Raw genomic sequence first — 19,873 nt, forward strand, 5'->3', positions numbered from 1 at the left:
ACTTCATGCCAGGAGTATCACACATTGTAGAAAAGGAAGGAACCACAGCTACACAACAAGGACAAATCCCAGAGCATAACGAGCAATAAAGCAAGTTACAGGACACCATTTCAGAAAGCATGAAACTAAACATCATATGGTTTTTCCAGTGGTCATGTATGGATGTGAGAGTTGGACTGTGAAGAAAGCTGAGCACTGAAGAATTGATGCTTTTGAACTGTGGTATTGGAGAAAACTCTTGAGAGTCCCTTGGACTGCAAGGAGATCCAACCAATCCATTCTAAAGGAGATCAGCCCTGGGTGTTCTTTGGTAGGAATGATGCTAAAGCTGAAACTCCAGTAGTTTGGCCACCTCATGCGAAGAGTTGACTCATTGGAAAAGACTCTGATGCTGGGAGGGATTGGGGGCAGGAGGAGAAGGGGACGACAGAGGATGAGATGGCTGGATGGCATCACCGACTCGATGGATGTGAGTCTGAGTGAACTCTGGGAGTTGGTGATGGACAGGGAGGCCTGGCATGCTGCAATTCATGGGGTCGCAAAGAGTCAGACACAACTGAACAACTGAACTGAACTGAACTGAAACATCATAAGGTTACATGTTACACGTTACAAGCTGTGACAAGAAATGGTTTTGGTGATAAAATGACTTAAAAAACAAAATAGGGGTGTAATAAATACAAAAATCAAGCTGGTAATTATAAAAAATAAAGCACGAGTCTGGGACTTCCCTGGTGGTTCAGCAGTTAAGACTCCACCCTTCTACTGCAGGGAACAGGGGTTCGATCCCAGGTTGGGGAATAAAGTTCCCACATGCTGCATAGACAAAAATAAAGAACTTCTTAAAATAAATAAATAAAAACAAATAAATAAATAAAACACAGGTCTAATGGTGTCAGCCCTGCCTAAAACCTTCAGTGGCTCACTATCTCTTCCAGAATAAAGTGTAAGCCCCTCGACCTGAAATTTGCAGCTCCTTGTGGTTTTGCCTCAGTCTTCCTTTCCAGACTCTTCTCCAATGGACAACCCCCACACCCTACCTCCCTGACCCTACAACTAATCTCCTAGCCACATCAGACTCCACTTTGCAGCTTCCTATTCAAATTACAAAAGGAGGGCCTTTATCCACCACTGCTCCCCTTGCCCAGAATCCCTTCTCTCCTTCTCACCTGGCAAAGGCCTCCCGAGCCTTTGAGATCCAGCTGAACGTCTACTTTCCATATTCCCCAAAGAGAGAGCAGTTTGTTCTCTCCCCTATGCCCCTATGATCCAACGACCACACCTTGTCATCATCCTTGACCTGAGCCCCCAGCTCCTCCACTGCACTCTGCATCCTTAGGGGCTGAGACTTAGTGCGCACACTCCCCTCCCCAGGAGTCTGGCAGACAGTCTGGGCTTCACATGTGTTTGCTGTTGAAGAACAGTGTCTCTCTGATCATTAATATTTGGTTATAGAGCGCACACTCTGACACAAAAGCTGTCATCGAAGATGTATAAATTAAAACATGAAACTTCTCATCAGGATGTCTCCCAGGAATGGCTGGGTCAGAGCGGTTGGCTAGCTGGGAAGGTGTTTAATAAGAACCCCAGTTAATTAACAAGAGAAAGATTCCTTTGTGGTTTGCTTCAAGGCAGAGGACAGCCAGAAGCTGGTGCTGGAGACAGATTCCAGCTTCGCTTCAGGTTTCTTTCAGAACTTTTAGAGTTAAAAGAGCAACTTGACAGTGTGACAATGTCTAACCACTTTGACCTCCCATCCCACTGCCAGGAACCCAGACTAGAGAGATACCTGCTCAGTCATGCAAGGATACGCATGTGAGGATGAGCTGTTATTGCATTGTTAGGGAGAAAGATAAGCAAATCATGACTTACCCAGCCATGGAATCCAAACAAAAGTTTAAAAGTGTTAGGTAGAGCTGTCCATTGTGAGATGACAGTGAAATTCTATGTAGGATTCCATTTTGCAAAACAACAACAAATTATATACATGGGTGTGTGTGTGTGTGCGCACACACACACACACACACACAGAGTTTATAAAGGTCTGAGAGAAGATCTAGGGGCTATACATCTAATCTCTGGGGAGAGAATTGTGGGGGAAGGAAGGAGTACTTTCACTTTTTTTAAAAATCATCCCAGCTGTGGGTTGTTTCACTTCTTACAAGCATATATGAATTTTGTAGTTAAAGGGAAGATAAACAGAGTCAGTTCCAAAGCTGGCTTCCAAGTTATCTTCTCAACCTTGACTCACAGGGCTTCCTCATTCCAGGGATAATCAAGTGACAAGAATCACTAACCACTGTGTCAGTTGTGTTTTCTTTCTTTTTTTTTTTTGAAGTCTTTATTGAATTGTTACAATATGGCTTCTATTTTATGTTTTGGGGTTTTTTTGGGTGGGGGGAGGGCAGGAAGCCTGTGCTATCTTAGCTCCCTGACCAGGGATGCGATCTGCAACCCCCTGCATGGCAGGTGAAGTCTTCACCACTGGGCCACCAGGGAAGCCTCAGGTGTGCTTTCTTCTCAAGCATTTTCTGTCTACTAGGTGCTTTGACTATCACAACAAATCCACGATAGATACCATTATTATCACTGCCATCTTACATCTCAAGAAACTTGGATCCATGAGTATCTTGAATTTATCAAACTCACACACACAAAAAAATCATCAATGTTAGTGGAAAGGCTAGAATGGCCCCCTTATATTCTCCTAGCAAGACTATAAATCGGTACAAGGTTTCCAGGGAGCAATTTGACAATACGCATTAGAATTCTTTAAAATCTGCATCCCTTTATCCAAGCAATTCCTTTTCTAGAAATTTATCCCAAGGATATAATTAAGGGACATGCACAGAGTTCCAGCCACAAGGATGTTCATTTAGAAGATGCTTATGATATTGAAAAGCTGGAATCCACTTCAATACCCAAGAATAGAAAATTACTTAAATAAATTATGTTTCATTCATATGAGAGAATATGATAAGGCCATTAAATAGTGGTGAAGAAGAATATTTAATGACAGGGAACATGGTTCATGATGCATTTTTAAAAGCAGGTCACAAACAGTATTATATTAGTCCATTTTTCTTTTAAAAAAAAAGGAAAGAGAAAACATCGGTAATATACACGCATAGAGAAACAGCAGAAAAAAGCACACAAAATGTTAGCACCTCTGGGAAGTGAGACTACTGAAGGTTTTTTAATTGACTCCTTTTCTTAATTGTATTTTTGTATTTCTCCCTTGCTAAATGCCCTATGATAAAAGTGTACCATTTTAAATTGTATTACACTTTTTAAAAAAGATTCATCTCCTTGCTCTTTCCCCTGCAGCAACTTCTGTGGTCCTGCCTTTGTGCCGTTCTCCCTCCAGATCCTGCCCTCTCTACTCCCAACAAACACTGCTCATTCTATGAGGACAGCTCTTCCAGGAAGGCTGCCATGATCTCTGCTGGCTTCTGGGTTCCCCAGCTCACACTCAGCTTTCAGTTCTTCTTGCATGAGACACGCGTATCATGCGACACTGCCAAAGTGTACTGGGAAGTGGTTCATCAGCCCGGGAAGCTTAAGGCATCTCCAAAGCAAGCACTCAGCCCCTGGTACTTTAAATAGATCTGACTGGTATTTGGGTGCCTAAAGCCCAGCAGCCCTCAAAGCCCCACCCTTGGGCTTTCATGGGGGCTCTCCCATTCAACCGGCCTCACTCTCTTCTTCATGCTTGGCTCACTAATCTCTTGGTTCTCCCCACATTCCCAGCAGCCTGTGGGCTTGCCTTGCTCTGACCGCTGGTCTTCCCATGCTTTGGAGTTCAGCTTTTGGTTGCATTGATGTCTGCATAATAAGCAAGACGTCTGGTCCTCAAGCCCTTCACCAAGCACCTGCACAAAGTCAGGGGTCAAACACAACCATAGCATTTATGTGCTAAGTATCTTATTATGTGTTAGGCATTCTGCCAGGTGCTTCACTGGCTGGTCGCCTTTATTTTCTGCATAATAATAATAACCATAGCTGTCCTTTACTGAGTCCTTACTCAACTCCTTACACGAATCCCCATTCTCCCAAACATGGATGAAACTCTCAAAGAGGTAGGGTGAGTTGCCCAAGGCCACAGAGCTAGTATGGAAGGGGCTATGCCCCATCTCAAACCAATCCTTGTCTGAGCGCCAACTTATCCCCTTACCTGGTACCTATGCTGCTCCTACAACTATGCTCTGGGATGGGTGTGAGAGATAAGCAAACTGAGCTTTGACAAGGTTAAGTTATGGTTCAAGGTCATTCCAGCAAAGTATCAGAGGGGCCTGGGAGCTTAGCCCAGGTCCGGTCTTGGCAAAGTACTGGACAAATAGGAGGGTCACAAAAGGGGAGAGTCTGGTGGGGTTGAGGAATAGGGCTAAGGTCCCCACCAGGAGGGCAGAGGTCCAGGGCTGGGCTCCAGTCTCATCAGAAGAAGTAAAAGCCGGGAAGAGAAACTTCCTGGGGCTCCCCTCCACCCCAGAGACACCATCCACATGTCTGGTACAGCACAATCATTTCTAGATTGTGTCATCTGAGTGTTAGTCACTCAGTCGTGTCCAACTCTGCGATCTCGTGGACTGTAGCCCACCAGGTTCCTCTGTCCATGGGATTTCCCAGGCAAGAATACTGGAGTGGGTTGCCATTTCTTTCTCCAGGGGATATTCCTGACCCAGGGATAGAACCTGGGTCTCCCGCATCGTAGATGGCTTCTTTACCGTCTGAGCCACCTGTCTCACCTTAAATCCTCTCTCTAAGGAAAGGAACCTCATAACCTCCTTTCAGTGGATGAGGAAACTGAGGCAGAGGGAGGTTCGGTAACTTACATAGCTTGGTGCTCCACAGGTACAAGGTCAGCGTGGACCCCACAGTTGCTTGTACCTCTTTCTGTGCCCAGTCTCTCTGTCCATCTCCCCCTCAAGGCCACAGGCGCCTGGGGAGCAGATGTTTTATCCTCGGACACCCGGCTCAAGGCCTGGCTCATAGATGTTTATTGGATGGGCAGAGAATTGTGCTATCTCTGCCCTCTTGGCCTGGTGTGGGGAGAAATCGACTTCGCACAAGAGCACAGCATCCACTGTGAAATCTCAAGGCTGCCAGATGCCCCTTTGCGCTTGCCCTGAGGTTGCTGAGAACGAGAGGCAAGAACCACCTCAAATCAAGACAAAATGCATTTGTGGTTTTGAAGGAAAGTCGTTAGAAGACAGAATCTGTCTTTCAAGGCCAAGGTTGCGCCAATTCCATTTACTTAAAGTAGAAAGAAGACAATCCTGCCCCGGTGAGTCTAGGCCGGCTTGCAGGAAGGAGCGTTTGTTTTTTTTTTGCTGAGTATCCACCGCGGACTGCAGGAGAGAGCGGGCAGGAGGCCGTGGAGCCAAAGCAAACATTCTGAAGTCAGAGATAATGGGAGAAGGTGGGAGGAATGGGAATAAGTTTGGAGGCCAAGCAGGAAACAGGTCTGAAAGGAAGGGTGGGAAAGCAGGAAGCTTTCCGCGCTTTTATGAAAAGATGGCCCTCCTGAGTTTGGCGGGCAGGTCCGGCTGGAGCCGGGCTGGCTGACAACAGCACGAGCCCACCCTGCTCCGCAGCCTCTTCCCGGCCTGCCCCCTCCCTGCCACCCTGCCCGGGAGCCCGAGGGCTTCTGCTAACAGAGAGCGCCCCATCCCCCAGCCTCTGTCTTCCGTGGCTCCCTGTGGCCAGTCTCTTAGAGGCTGGGGCATCTCCGGCTTCCGCGGCCACACGCCGGCCCAGCCCTCCGCGCCCTTTCAGCTTTCATCGCCTCCTTTCTGTAGCACCACCCTGGGATCCAACGCACCCACCTGCCTGCTCTTCCCTAAATGAACTCTACCTTTCCCAGCCCTTGCAGTTCTGTGCCCCCCACCCCGACCTGCAGCTGTCTTGCCTCCTCAAATAGCATCTCAAGGGACTCTTGGCTCCACTTCTTGAATCTCCCTAAGTGTCTTCCCAGAGCCGGCCATGCACCAAATGCTCAGTAACTGCCAGGAGAACCAATCAAGTGGCCAGAATGCTGGAGAACGGAGGGTTCTGGACAAACCCCGTGTCCGTCCGGTCAGCTCTTACACGGCTGGATGTCTTAGGCTGGGGTCCCGGGGAAGCAGCCTCTGAGAAAAGGATTGGGGTCCTAACCGTGCATGTGGGAGGTGAGTGTCCTACAGGATGCCCTCAGAAGCAGGGCTCCGTCCCTCCGGGAACTTCTGGGAAGGGGGAAGAAACACCGCTTAAGAGTTGCAGCCACCTCGAGGGGCCAGGACACTGGGTAAGTGCCTGACATCGCCCCTTCATCTTGACTGAGGGCAGTGCTGGGGTATTTGCCCTGGGCACCTGTGGCCAGCTCCTGGTTGCACAGCTTCTCACAGAAGGACCCTCACCGGCAGGCTCCAGGTGAGCGGGAGGGGTGGGGTGGGCAGTGACATCTTTGCCTCCAGACGTGGGCTCTGCTCTCCCTGCCTTTGCACCTTTGCCTGTGCCGGTCCCACACCTGGACTGCCCCCTTCTGGGCCTCTCCCACCAGCAGGGGAATTCCTGCGCCCCCAACATGGCCCAGCCAAAGGGCCTCCGGAGCAGGCTTCTCCTGACCCACCCCAGGGGAGTCAGTGCCTCTCTGTACAGCCCCATTCTCCTCATCGAGTGTGTAGTTCCCCCAGCACCGACCCTGTGTTATCACTGAGTCCAGTAGTGGCCCCGGGTCCCATCTGCCTGCCCCTCTGACCCAGGGGGCCCTGTGAAGGCGGGGTCTCCCTCTGGTTCATCTGCGTCCCTAGCACCCAGCAGAGTGGAAGTGTCCAGTGAGTGAATAATTGAGTGAATAAGCAACAATAATTCATGGAGTGCTTACTATGTGCTAGACTCTGATCTAAATTCTTTACATGTGATGACATTTAATCCACATGGCCACCTATGAAGGAGGGGCTGTGACTATCACCAACATTCGGAGGAGGCGCCCAACCACAGAGGACCTAAGGTACTTGCCCAGGGCCCTGCAGCTCTAAGCGGCCGAGTGGGGCATGAGCGGGAGACCTTCTCTGGCCCCTCATGAGCACCATGTTCCCACCAGCTGGGCCAGAATAGAGACCCAGCTGGCTGAGGGCTCCTCCAAGCCACCCCATGCTGGGGGGATGGTGAGACAGGGGAACAAAGGAGGCTGCAGAGAGGGGCCTGGAGTCCACCCTCCCAAGAGCCAGGAAACTGCCCAGGCCCTGATAAATGGAGCTGAATATGGAGTCCTCCTGTGAGGGGGAGCAGCCTGGGTGGGTGTGAAGGGTGTCAGGTCACATGATTTCCGGGAGGGCTGTTGTGACAAGAGTGTCCCAGCCAGACGGCCCCTAACAGGCTTCTCAGCTGCTGCTTATCCACGATCCCAGGTGCCCCTCAGGACTGCCTGCTCCAGCCCCATTGACGTGGGGAGATATGGGCTAGAGGGGTCAGTCCAGAGTCGCAACCAGAGCTGGGGCCTCACATGACGGGTGTGTGACTCTGACGGTGGCAGTCTTTCCAACTGTGTCTCAGACCTCAGTCAGGGCAACCTTATCTTCCCTGGGGGCGGAGAGAGAGAAGAGGGAGAGAGAGTGCACCAACATTAAGTCAGGCTCTCAGTACGTATCACAAAAACCTCATTCCATCGTCATCACAGCCTTATGAGAATAGGATCATTACCTTCCTTTCAGATTTGAAGAAACGGAAGCCCAGAGAGGTTAGGCAACACAGCCAAAGACACACAGCAAGGGGCTGGAGAGCTAGAAAGGGGACCCAGTTTGAAATGGCCCCAAAGTGTAAAATCTAACAGGTAGATAGAAGAGGACATTGGAGGGATTGTAAATTCAGTTCAGTTCAGTTCAGTCCCTCAGTCTTGTCCGACTCTGAGACCCCATGAATTGCAGCACACCAGGCCTCCCTGTCCATCACCAACTCCTGGAGTTCACTCAGACTCATGTCCATCAAGTCGGTGATGCAATCTAGCCATCTCATCCTCTGTCATCCCCTTCTCCTCCTGCCCCCAACCCCTCCCAGCATCAGAGTTTTTTCCAATGAGTCAACTCTTCGCATGAGGTGGCCAAAGTATTGGAGTTTCTGGAGGGATTGTAAATTAAGTTTGGCCAAATCGGATTCTGAGGTTGCACTGTTTACCTACAACCTACTAATCTATATGCACTTCATGCCAGAGATTCCTCACACCACAGGAGACAGGCTGCCTGAGAGACCTGCAACTCAGACAGTTCACCCTACAGCAGGCATGAAGCATACAGCCAAGGTCATGAATAAGAGGAGGATACACACTTCCTGTGGCCAGAGGCAGCTGATGGCTGGCCGCTGACACAGTGGTCTCTAAGGCTTGAGCCCTAAGAGATGCCAAGGGTCTGGGCAGCAACCCCTGGGGGTTGGGAGGAGGGCAGGGATGCACGAAGGCATCTCAGAAGGCAAGACACGTTTCTGTTAGCCGCTGAAATCCCAACTGTTTCATGAAATTTTATCTAGCCTCTGGGGGAAGAAATAGCTGTGCTCCAACAAGGGCAAAAGCACAGATGCAGAGGGGGGAAAAAAGAACTAGTCTCTGAAAATGCAGAGGTTGGAAGGTGCTTTCCAGAGGCTGCACTGAGGTAAACTCAGCGGTAAGAGAGACATCCGTTCAGAGGATGACCGTTCCGTGGTCATCCCAGGGCAGGTCTGGGAAAGATGTTTTTCTCAATGATGTGACAGTGAACTTGCAGCAACTGCTAAGAGTCAGCTGTTAAGGAGAGCTGGAATTCTCTTTATTGCTTTAGAAAGCTTTGGAATTAATAGGGAATCCACCATGCAGGGTGGAATGCACTTAACAAATACCAAAGGCATTTAAAAATTTAAGACTAAGGGTTACAACTGTATTTTATCTTTGCAGAGTTTCTCAAACACTTTCACTTGCATTAAAACACAGGAGCTGCAGAATTTTAACAGGGCAGAGGAGTGGCCGGCATTACACATTTTCTTTTAAAACAAACATTTTTTTGAGGGGGTGGAATTTCTTGGTGGTCCATGGTTAGGACTCCATACTTCCACTGCAGGAGGCATGGGTTCAGCCAAAAAAAAAAAAGCCCCCAAAACTAGCTCTTTCGAGATATAATTCACATACCATACAGTTCATCCATTTAAAATGTACAGTTCATTAGTTTTTAGTATATTCACAGAGTTGTGCAAGTACCACCACTATCTAATTTCAGAACACTTTCAAAAATAAACCATGTATCCATTAGCAGTCATTCCAAACTCCTTCTTTCTCCCAGCCCCTGGCAACCACTAATCTACTTTCTGTCTCCACGGGCTTACCTATTCCAGACATTTCGTATTAATGGAATCATACAGTATGTGGTATTAATGGGTTGAGTTGTGTCCCCTTCCCTCAACACACATTGAAGTCCTAATGCTCAGGACCTCAGAAGGTGACCCTGTTTGGAAAGAGGGTTGTTGCAGATGTAATTAGTCAAAGTGAGGTCTTGAGGGTGGACTAGTGACTGGTGTCCTTATAAAATGGGGAAATTTAGGGACCTCCCTGGTGATCCAGTGGTTAAGACTCCGAGCTCCCAGTGCAGGGGGTCCAGGTGCCATCCCTGGTCGGGGAACTAGATCCCACTTGCTGCAACTAAGAGCCAGTGCAGCCAAATGCAAACATACATACAGACATATTTTTTTTTAAAGGGGGGAAATTTGGATAAAGGGAGATGGTTATGTGAAGATGAAGGCAGAGATTGAGGTGATGTACCTACAAGCCCAGGAATACGGCAGATTGCCAGCAAACCACTAAAAGCTAGGAGGGGCATGAACAGATTCCCTCAGAAGAAAGCAAAACTGTTGACCCCTTGATCTTGGGCTTCAAGCCTCCCTCCAGAACTGGGAGGCAATATATTTCTGTTGTTTAAACCACCCATCCTGTGCTATTTTGTTACAGCAGCCCTAGCAAATGAATTGGAGAAGGCAGTGGCACCCCATTTCAGTACTCTTGCCTGGAAAATCCTATGGACGGAGGAGCCTGGTAGGCTGCAAAGAGTTGGACACGACTGAGCGATTTCACTTTCACTTTCATGCACTGGAGAAGGAAATGGCAACCCACTCCAGTGTTCTTGCCTGGAGAATCCCAGGGATGGGGGAGCCTGATGGGCTGCCGTCTGTGGGGTTGCACAGAGTCGGACATGACTGAAGTGACTTAGCAGCAGCAGCAGCAGCAAATGAATACACAGGTTCTTTAGTATCCAGCTTCTTTCATGTGGAACCATGTTTTCTAGGGTCATCCATGTTGTAGCATGTGTCGGTGTTTCATTTCTTTGATGATCAAATCATATATTCTTTTATTTTTTTGGCCACGCCATGTGGCATGTGAGATCTTGGTTCCCCAGTCAGGCATTGAACCCATCACCTCTGCATTGGAAGTGTGGAGTCTTAACCACTGGGCTGCCAGCGAAGTCCCCAAATCATATTCTACTGTATGGATTTTATTTATCCATTCACCAGTTGATGGGATATGGGTTTCATTTGCTATTATGAAAAATGCTGCTATGAACATTCTTGTACATGTTTTAATGTGGACACATGTTTTCCTTTCTCTTGGGTATAGACCTATATTTATTTTCCAGCTGCGGATCCTAGGCCCCCATGAGACAACTTGCCCAAGGTTAGTGGCTAGACCATGGAAAAACTGTCCCTCCAACTTACATCTGTTGGATTTCGAACTCAGAGGTCTTTCACCTCTTATTAGGCTAGACACACTCACACTCGTGCAAATTTGTTGACATGTACACACATTACACCCACACACGACAGACAGTCCTTTGACAGACAGTCAAAGGAGCCCGCTGCTTTGCCCAGGGTACAGTAATTCAACAAAATCTATCATCAAACAGAAGTGATGTGATGCTGAGGGAGATACTGAGACTCCCAAAGAATAAATAAGTCAGGACATTGATTTGAATATTACCGAGGGAAAGACCAAAAACATTTAAAGGGGAATAAAGAGATTAGTGATCAGCCAATGGCTCAAATGTGGTCTCCCGTAGCACGCACACAACTTGTATCGATTGCGACGAGGTTTCTGGAAACAAAAGCAATTTACCAGAAGAATAGTACACGAGTCAGAGATGTTTATGTGAAGAGAGCCTCATCTGAAATCTGTCCGGGGCTCTGCTCTCACCATCCAGTTACTCAGTGAGGGCGGGAGTAGCTTACATAAGCAAACTGGCCTCCGATGGGGCGAGCACAGGAAGATTTGATTTCACCGTTTCTGTGAGCGAGCAGGATCAGAAGCTATTCTGAGCGGCCTCAAAGGAAAAGCGCCAGAAATCATAAATAAAGAAGAAGTCAAGCGTGTCCAGTGGCCATATCAAATGTGACATTCCGGCAGAATGTGTGAACATGGTGTCTTTCAAGCTGCTGATTCTTTAAAAAAAAAAAAAGAAAATACCTTAATTCCCAGTGACAATAGCATTCGCTGCAGTTAAAACCTAACAGAAGGCAAAGCAATGTGGGGCATAAAGAAAAAAGTAACACTTGGAGGAATGCAACATTCAGCCTTTCATTTAACAGACATTTATTTTCGATACCTTCTCTCTGCCTGTCCTTCTGGCCCCACTGTTCTCAAGTCAGTTGCCCTTCTTCATTTTTCCCCGTACTTTTTTTATTGCTCCCTGACCATACATTATTATATGTTTATTTGCTTATGGCCTGTGATGGCTAATTTCATGTGTCAGTGTGACTGGGTCATGGGGTGCCCAGGTATTTGGTCACATGTTTTCCTGGGTGTGCCTGCAACAGTGTTTTTGGAGGAGATGAACATTTGAATCAATGGACTTTAAGTAAAGCAGGTTGTTCTCCCTAATGTGGGTGGCCCTCATCCAGTCAATGAAGAGCCGAGTAGAAGAAGAGACGGAGGAAGAGGGAAATCTGCCTCCCTGACTGTTTGAGCGAGGACTTTGGCTTTTTCTGCCCTCAGGCTGGAATCTACACCATATGGTCTACTGAATTTCAGGCCTTTGGGCTCAGGCTGGAATTATATCACAGGCTTTCCTGGGTCTCCAGTTTGACAAATGCAGACTTGAGGGGTTTTTAACCTCTATAATTGTATGAGCCAGTTCGTACAGTAAATCACTTGCTATAAATACAGATAGAGATGATAGAGACAGAGGTATACCCCGTTGGTTCTGTTTCTCTGGTGAACCCTAATACATGGCCCATCTCCCCTTGGAATATAAGTTATCTCACTTCCAGGTGATGGCTCCAGCCTCCTAATTCATCTCTCTGGTTCTCTTTTTGCCTCCTCCTCAATTTGTTTTCCACCAACTGGAAGGTTATTCTCCTGCTTTAAGTCACCAGGGTTTCCTCTGGGGTCCAGAGGGCCAAAGAGTAGACAGCAGGCCAGGCTCCCTGTTCTGGAAGCCTGACATCTGGCAGCTACAGATGGACACGCTTTCTGACCGGCTCTCTGAACTCAAGTGACTTGACTTTTCTCAGGTGCCCTCATGTCTCAGGGATGCTTACCCCTCTGATCACTCCCTTATCTACCTGTCTGCCAAACTGGGCCTCTCTGCTCCTTGCCTCCCTCCAAGAAGGTAGGAGTCACACGAGTCCAGCTCAGGCTCCTCAACAGGTCAGCCTTGACCCTAAAGCCTGGTAACAAACTCAAGCATATACTCAGCTCACTCGCTGGCACACTGAAAGTGCTCAAAGGTGGGTAGCACTTATTTGCTGCTACTGCTGCTGCTAAGTCGCTCCAGTCGTGTCTGACTCTGTGCGACCCCATAGACGGCAGCCCACCAGGCTGTCCCTGGGATTCTCCAGGCAAGAATGCCAGAGTGGGTTGCCACTTCCTCCTCCAATGAATGAAAGTGAAAAGTGAAAGTGAAGTCACTCAGTCGTATCCGACTCCTAGCGACCCCATGGACTGCAGCCTACCAGGCTCCTCCGTCCATGGGATTTTCCAGGCAAGAGTACTGGAGTGGGTTGCCATTGCCTTCTCCAGCACTTAATAGCAGCTTTATTGAGATTATAATTCACACACCACAAAATTCACCCTTTAAAGTGTGAAATTCAGTGATATACTCAGAGTCGTGCAACCATTACCATTACCTGTTTTCAGAACATTTTTATCACTGCCAAAGAAACCCTGTTAAAAAAAAAAAAAAGAAACCCTGTTACCATGAACAGTCCCCTGTTCTTTTGCCCTCTTTCCAGTCCCTGGTAACCACTAATCTGCTTGCTGTCTCCCTGGATTTACCTATTCTAGATATTTCATATAAAAAGAATCATACAACATGGGGTCTTTGGTGTTTGGCTTCTTTAATTTAGCATCATGTTTTAAAGACTTATCCATGTTGTGGTATGTCTCAGTCATTCAATCTTTTCTAATTGCCAAATATTATTCTATTGTATGGATAGATCACATTTTGTTTCTTCAGTCCCCATTTGACAGAGGTTGGGTTGTTTCTGCCTTTTGGCTATTACAAAAAATGCTTCTGCAAACATTCATGGATAAGTTTTTGTGTGGACAAATGTGTGGATGTGGGCAAGTACACAGTAGTGAAATTGCTGGATCATATGGTCACAAAGAATAGCAAGAAGAGATAAGAAAGCCTTCCTCAGCAATCAGTGCAAAGAAATAGAGGAAAACAACAGAATGGGAAAGACTAGAGATCTCTTCAAGAAAATTAGAGATACCAAGGAAACATTTCATGCAAAGATGGGGTCAATAAAGGGCAGAAATGGTACGGACCTAACAGAAGCAGAAGATATTAAGAAGAGGTGGCAAGAATACACAGAAGAACTGTACAAAAAAGATCTTCACGATCCAGATAATTACGATGATGTGATCACTGACCTAGAGCCAGACATCTTGGAATGTGAAGTCAAGCGGGCCTTAGAAAGCATCACTACGAACAAAACTAGTGGAGGTGATGGAATTCCAGTTGAGCTATTTCAAATCCTGAAAGATGATGCCCCGAAAGTGCTGCATTAAATATACCAGCAAATTTGGAAAACTCAGCAGTGGCCACAGGACTGGAAAAGGTCAGTTTTCAATCCAATCCCAAAGAAAGGCAATGCCAAAGAATGCTCAAACTACCGCACAATTGAACTCATCTCACATGCTAGTAAAGTAATGCTCAAGATTCTCTAAGCCAGGCTTCAGCAATACGTGAACTGTGAACTTCCTGATGTTCAAGCTGGTTTTAGAAAAGGCAGAGGAACCAGAGATCAAATTGCCAACATCCTCTGGATCATCGAAAAAGCAAGAGAGTTCCAGAAAAACATCTATTTCTGCTTTATTGACTATGCCAAAGCCTTTGACTGTGTGGATCACAATCAACTGTGGAAAATTCTGAAAGAGATGGGAATAACAGACCACCTGACCTGCCTCTTGAGAAATCTGTATGCAGGTCAGGAAGCAACAGTTAGAACTGGACATGGAACAACAGACTGGTTCCAAATAGGAAAAGGAGTACGTCAAGGCTGTATATTATCACCCTGTTTATTTAACTTCTATGCAGAGTACACATCATGAGAAACGCTGGGCTGGAGGAAGCACAAGCTGGAATGAAGATTGCTGGGAGAAATATCAATAACCTCAGATATGCAGATGACACCACCCTTACGGCAGAAAGTAAAGAGGAACTGAAGAGCCTCTTGATGAAAGTGAAAGTGGAGAGTGAAAAAATTGGCTTAAAGCTCAACATTCAGAAAACGAAGATCATGGCATCCGGTCCCATCACTTCATGGGAAATAGATGGGGAAACAGTGGAAACAGTGTCAGACTTTATTTTTCTGGGCTCCAAAATCACTGCAGATGGTGACTGCAGCCATGAAATTAAAAGACGCTTACTCCTTGGAAGAAGAGTTATGACCAACCTAGACTGCATATTCAAAAGCAGAGACATTACTTTGCCAACAAAGGTCCATCTAGTCAAGGCTATGGTTTTTCCTGTGGTCATGTATGGATGTGAGAGTTGGACTGTGAAGAAGGCTGAGCGCTGAAGAATTGATGCTTTTGAAATGTGGTGTTGGAGCAGACTCTTGAGAGTCCCTTGGACTGCAAGGAGATCCAACTAGTCCATCCTAAAGGAGATCAGTCCTGGGTGTTCATTGGAAGGAATGATGCTAAAGCTGAAACTCCAGTACTTTGGCCACCTCATGCGAAGAGTTGACTCATTGGAAAAGACTCTGATGCTGGGAGGGATTGGGGGCAGGAGGAGAAGGGGATGACAGAGGGTGAGATGGCTGGATGGCATCACTGACTCGATGGACGTGAGTCTGAGTGAACTCCGGGAGTTGGTGATGGACAGGGAGGCCTGGTGTGCTGCAATTCATGGGGTCACAAAGAGTCAGACACGACTAAGCGACTGAACTAACCATGGTCACAGTATATTTAATCATCTAAGGACATGCCAAACTGTTTTCAAAAGTAGTTGTAGCATTTTACATTCCCACCAGCCATGTAACAGGATTCTAATTTCTCCACATCCTCATCAACACTTGTTATTGTCTGTCTTTGTTTTACGTAACCTAGTGGCTGCTGCTGCTGCTACGTTGCTTCAGTTCTGTCCGACTCTGTGCAACCCCATAGATGGAAGCCCACCAGGCTCCCCCATCCCTGGGATTCTCTAGGAAGAATACTGGAGTGGGTTGCCATTTCCTTCTCCAATGCATGAAAGTGAAAAGTGAAAGTGAAGTCACTCAGTCGTGTCCGACTCTTTGCGACCCCATGGACTGCAGCCTACCAGGCTCTCCATCCATGGGATTTTCCAGGCAAGAGTACTGGAGTGGGATGCCATTGCCTTCTCCATCCTAGTGGACATAGTGCTTAATATTCATCGTGGGAACTGGGGTAAATGTTGTGTGCTCAAGAACCCACCCAGCCTCCCTGTTGCCCATCCTTCAAGATGCTGACCAATCTCAGTTGCCAGATTCCTACTTGGCTTCCACCTAGCATCTCTTTTCCTTTTCCTGGCTCCATCCCTCACTTTCTCATACATGGAGACACCCTTCTCTCTGTGCTATTGGTAGTTTTACCACCCCAAACTAGATAAACATCTAGAACCAGGTACAGCTACCTGCCTGAGGAATATGACTGCTGTCGGGACCTTCCAGGGTTTGAAACCAGTGTTCTTGGTATGGACTCCAGCCCACACTGAGCCCAAGTACTCTGTCCCTTTAGATACCACAAGAGGAGACAGAGTTAGCTCTGATTAAGGTCAGTTCAAGATACAGTTAATGAGGGACTTCCCTGGGGGTCCAGTGGCTAAAACTCTGTGCTCCCTATGCAGGGAGGGCCCAAGTTCGATTCATGACCAGGGAACTAGATCCCACATGCTGCAACTAAAGATCCTGCATGCTGCAACTTAGACCTGGTGTAGCCAAATAAATATTAAAAAAAAAATAATAAGTGGAATTTCCCTAGGTAGTCCAGTGGCAAAAAATCCACCTGCCAATGTGGGGGACACAGGTTTGACTCCTGGTTGGGGAACTAAGATTCCACATGCGACTGGGCAACTAAGCCCATATACCACAAGTACTGAGCCCATGTGCCCAGAGCCTGTCCTCTTCAAGAAGAGAAGCCACTGCCATGAGAAGCCCACACACTGCAACGAAGGGTAGCATCTGCTCAACACAACTAGAGAAAGCTCCGACAGAGCAGTGAAGACCCAACACAGCCCTCCCACCCAAACAATAATATAAAAAATACAGAACCTACACAACAACGTATTTACAAAAAAAAATCTTTAAAACAAAATACAGTCAACGATGCATGGCAACAGTGGTAACACTGGCCAGCATTTATTTATTTGGCGTTCCCCATTGGCCTGGCACTGAGCTAAGCACTAACACACATGCTTTTTGTCAATCTTTATGACAGTCTTGTGAAGGAATACAGTTATTCCCATTTTATTGATGAGGAAATTCTGTTGAGAGGACGAATCACTTGCTCAAGGATACACAATGTGCAAACACTACAACGTAAGCCATGGGTCATCCGAGGCAGAATCTGAACGCTTACCTGGTATGTTGCACCTCCCGACGCTTTGGAGATGAGCGAGGTGCAGTCCTGCTCTCCAGTTCCAGGTACCAAACTCGGGAGGAGTTTCCTATTGATGCTGTATGTAACAAGTTAACAGAAACCGAGTTATACACAAACTCCAAACAACACAAATTAATTACCTTATAGTTCTGGGGGGTCCAAGTTCCCTGTGGGTCTTAACGGGCTAGAATGAAGATGTGGGCCGGGCAGGGCAGCATTCTTTCTGGAGGCTCTGGGAGTGAATCCCTTTTCTCATCTCTAGTCTCTCTAGGCTGCCTGTGCTCCCCTACTTGTGGCTCCTTCCTCCATCTTCAAAGCCAGCAACTTTTTTTGGCCTTTGGTTTTCCAATAATCTCTCTAGGATGGCCACTTTGGCTCTAAATTTGAGAAGTTCTAAGACTTTGCAACCCTATGGTTTGTTTGTTTTTTTTTTTTAAATTGAGCTCACCCGAGGACCAGAATGGGCCAAAGCTACCAAAATGTTCTCAGCCCTTATCAAAAATGCGAAAGTGTCTTGACACACGCTACAACATGGATGAACCTTGAAAACATTATGCTAAATGAAAGGCCACATATGGTATGATTCCATTTCTATGAAATCTCCAGAGTAGGCAAATCTATACAGACAGAAAGTAGACACACGATTGCCAAGGGTTGGAGAAGTTGAGGGGAAATAGTAAGGGACTAGTAGGTACAGGGTTTCTTTATGGAGTGATGAAAATATTCTGGTTAGTGGTGATGGTTGCACAACTGTGAGTATACCACTGAACTGTATACTATAAAAGGATGAATTTTGTGGTATTACAATAGGAAAAAACATATCTGACTCCATATTGGATGTTTCTTTTACTTTAATCTTTGTATTCTATTGCTTTTGCTGCAAGTTAATCACCAAAGGCATGTTGTCTGTAAGCTTAAATTATACATAATTGCCCATCTCTGGGAACCCTGCCACCCAGGTAATGAGTGTTAAGCTAAAACATCATTGTTTAACTTCTGACCAGGCCCACCTGTGCAGGGTGGCAAGAGGGAAGAAATCAACACATCGCCTACAGTGTCTAACTGGAACCAGGATTTTACTCGCTCCCCTCCTAGAATTCTAACACAGAGACGATGGCTCTTTGGGATATTTATCCACCATCTTCTTGGTCTACTGGCTTCCCAAATAAAAATAAAGTTGCTTTTCCTTGCTCCAACAACCCCTCTGTCCATTTACTGGTGAGCAGTATAAGCTTCAGCAAAGCGCAGCCGCTGCTCCTTACCTTGGACGAGGGGTATCTCCTCACCTTTGCCCTTCCTGACCTTCAACTTGGGATAGCTCCTCTACGCCCTCCTGCTCCCGCGCAGCCACGGCTCCTTGGGCGTGGGTTGGTCCTCCTGGCGGCCGCCCCTGGCCTCGGGCGTGGGGTTGCTCCTCCTGGCTGCCGCCCCTGACCCTCAGACGCGGGGTAACTCCTCTCGGCCGGCCCCCCTGACCTCGGACGCCGGGTAGCTCCTCTCCGCTGTTCCTGCGCCGTCGCAGTCTGGCACTCTCGGCTGCTGCCCCTGACCTTGATGGTCAAGCTGGTTTTAGAAAAGGCAGAGGAACCACAGATCAAATTGCCAGCATCTGCTGGATCATGGAAAAAGCAAGAGAGTTCCAGAAAAACATCTATTTCTGCTTTATTGACTATGTCAAAGCCTTTGACTGTGTGGATCACAATAAACTGTGGAAAATTCTGAAAGAGATGGGAATAACAGACCACCTGACCTGCCTCTTGAGAAATCTGTATGCAGGTCAGGAAGCAACAGTTAGAACTGGACATGGAACAACAGACTGGTTCCAAATAGGAAAAGGAGTACGTCAAGGCTGTATATTGTCACCCTGCTTATTTAACTTCTATGCAGAGTACATCCTGAGAAACGCTGGGCTGGAAGAAGCACAAGCTGGAATGAAGATTGCTGGGAGAAATATCAATAACCTCAGATATGCAGATGACACCACCCTTATGGCAGAAAGTGAAGAGGAACTGAAGAGCCTCTTGATGAAAGTGAAAGTGGAGAGTGAAAAAGTTGGCTTAAAGCTCAACATTCAGAAAACGAAGATCATGGCATCCAGCCCCATCACTTCATGGGAAATAGATGGGGAAACAGTGGAAACAGTGTCAGACTTTATTTTTTTGGGCTCCAAAATCACTGCAGATGGTGACTGCAGCCATGAAATTAAAAGACGCTTACTTCTTGGAAGGAAAGTTATGACAACCTAGATAGCATATTCAAAAGCAGAGACATTACTTTGCCAACAAAGTTTCATCTAGTCAAGGCTATGGTTTTTCCTGTGGTCATGTATGGATGTGAGAGTTGGACTGTGAAGAAGGCTGAGCACCAAAGAATTGATGCTTTTGAACTGTGGTGTTGGAGCAGACTCTTGAGAGTCCCTTGGACTGCAAGGAGATCCAACCAGTCCATTCTAAAAGAGATCAGCCCTGGGATTTCTTTGGAAGGAATGATGCTAAAGCTGAAACTCCAGTACTTTGGCCACCTCATGTGAAGAGTTGACTCATTGGAAGAGACTCTGATGCTGGGAGGGATTGGGGGCAGGAGGAGAAGGGGACGACAGAGGGTGAGATGGCTGGATGGCATCACTGACTCGATGGACGTGAGTCTGGGTGAACTCCAGGAGTTGGTGATGGACAGGGAGGCCTGGTGTGCTGTGATTATGGGGTCACAAAGAGTCGGACACGACTGAGCTACTGAATTGAACTGAAGTATAAGCTTATTTGTGAGTTACATCTCAATAAGGCTTTAAAAAATGTGATAAGTGTAAAAGGTGTTCTTGGGACA

The 19,873-nt window shown here is 47.0% G+C and overlaps 1 protein-coding gene across 1 annotated transcript in view; it reads right to left on the reverse strand.

Moving 5' to 3' along the window:
* Positions 1-19,873, reverse strand: part of STRBP (spermatid perinuclear RNA binding protein) — a 181,849-nt gene that overhangs the window by 158,704 nt on the left and 3,272 nt on the right. Inside the window, exons 2-3 of the mRNA XM_055541093.1 lie at positions 18,337-18,613; positions 17,030-17,126 (exon numbers count right to left, since the gene is read on the reverse strand). The gene's annotated coding sequence lies outside the window, so the exon portion shown is untranslated. The remainder of the gene's footprint in view (positions 1-17,029; positions 17,127-18,336; positions 18,614-19,873) is intronic.

The sequence above is a fragment of the Bubalus kerabau genome, chromosome 11 (assembly GCF_029407905.1).
Source record: "Bubalus kerabau isolate K-KA32 ecotype Philippines breed swamp buffalo chromosome 11, PCC_UOA_SB_1v2, whole genome shotgun sequence".
NCBI lineage: Eukaryota > Metazoa > Chordata > Mammalia > Artiodactyla > Bovidae > Bubalus > Bubalus kerabau.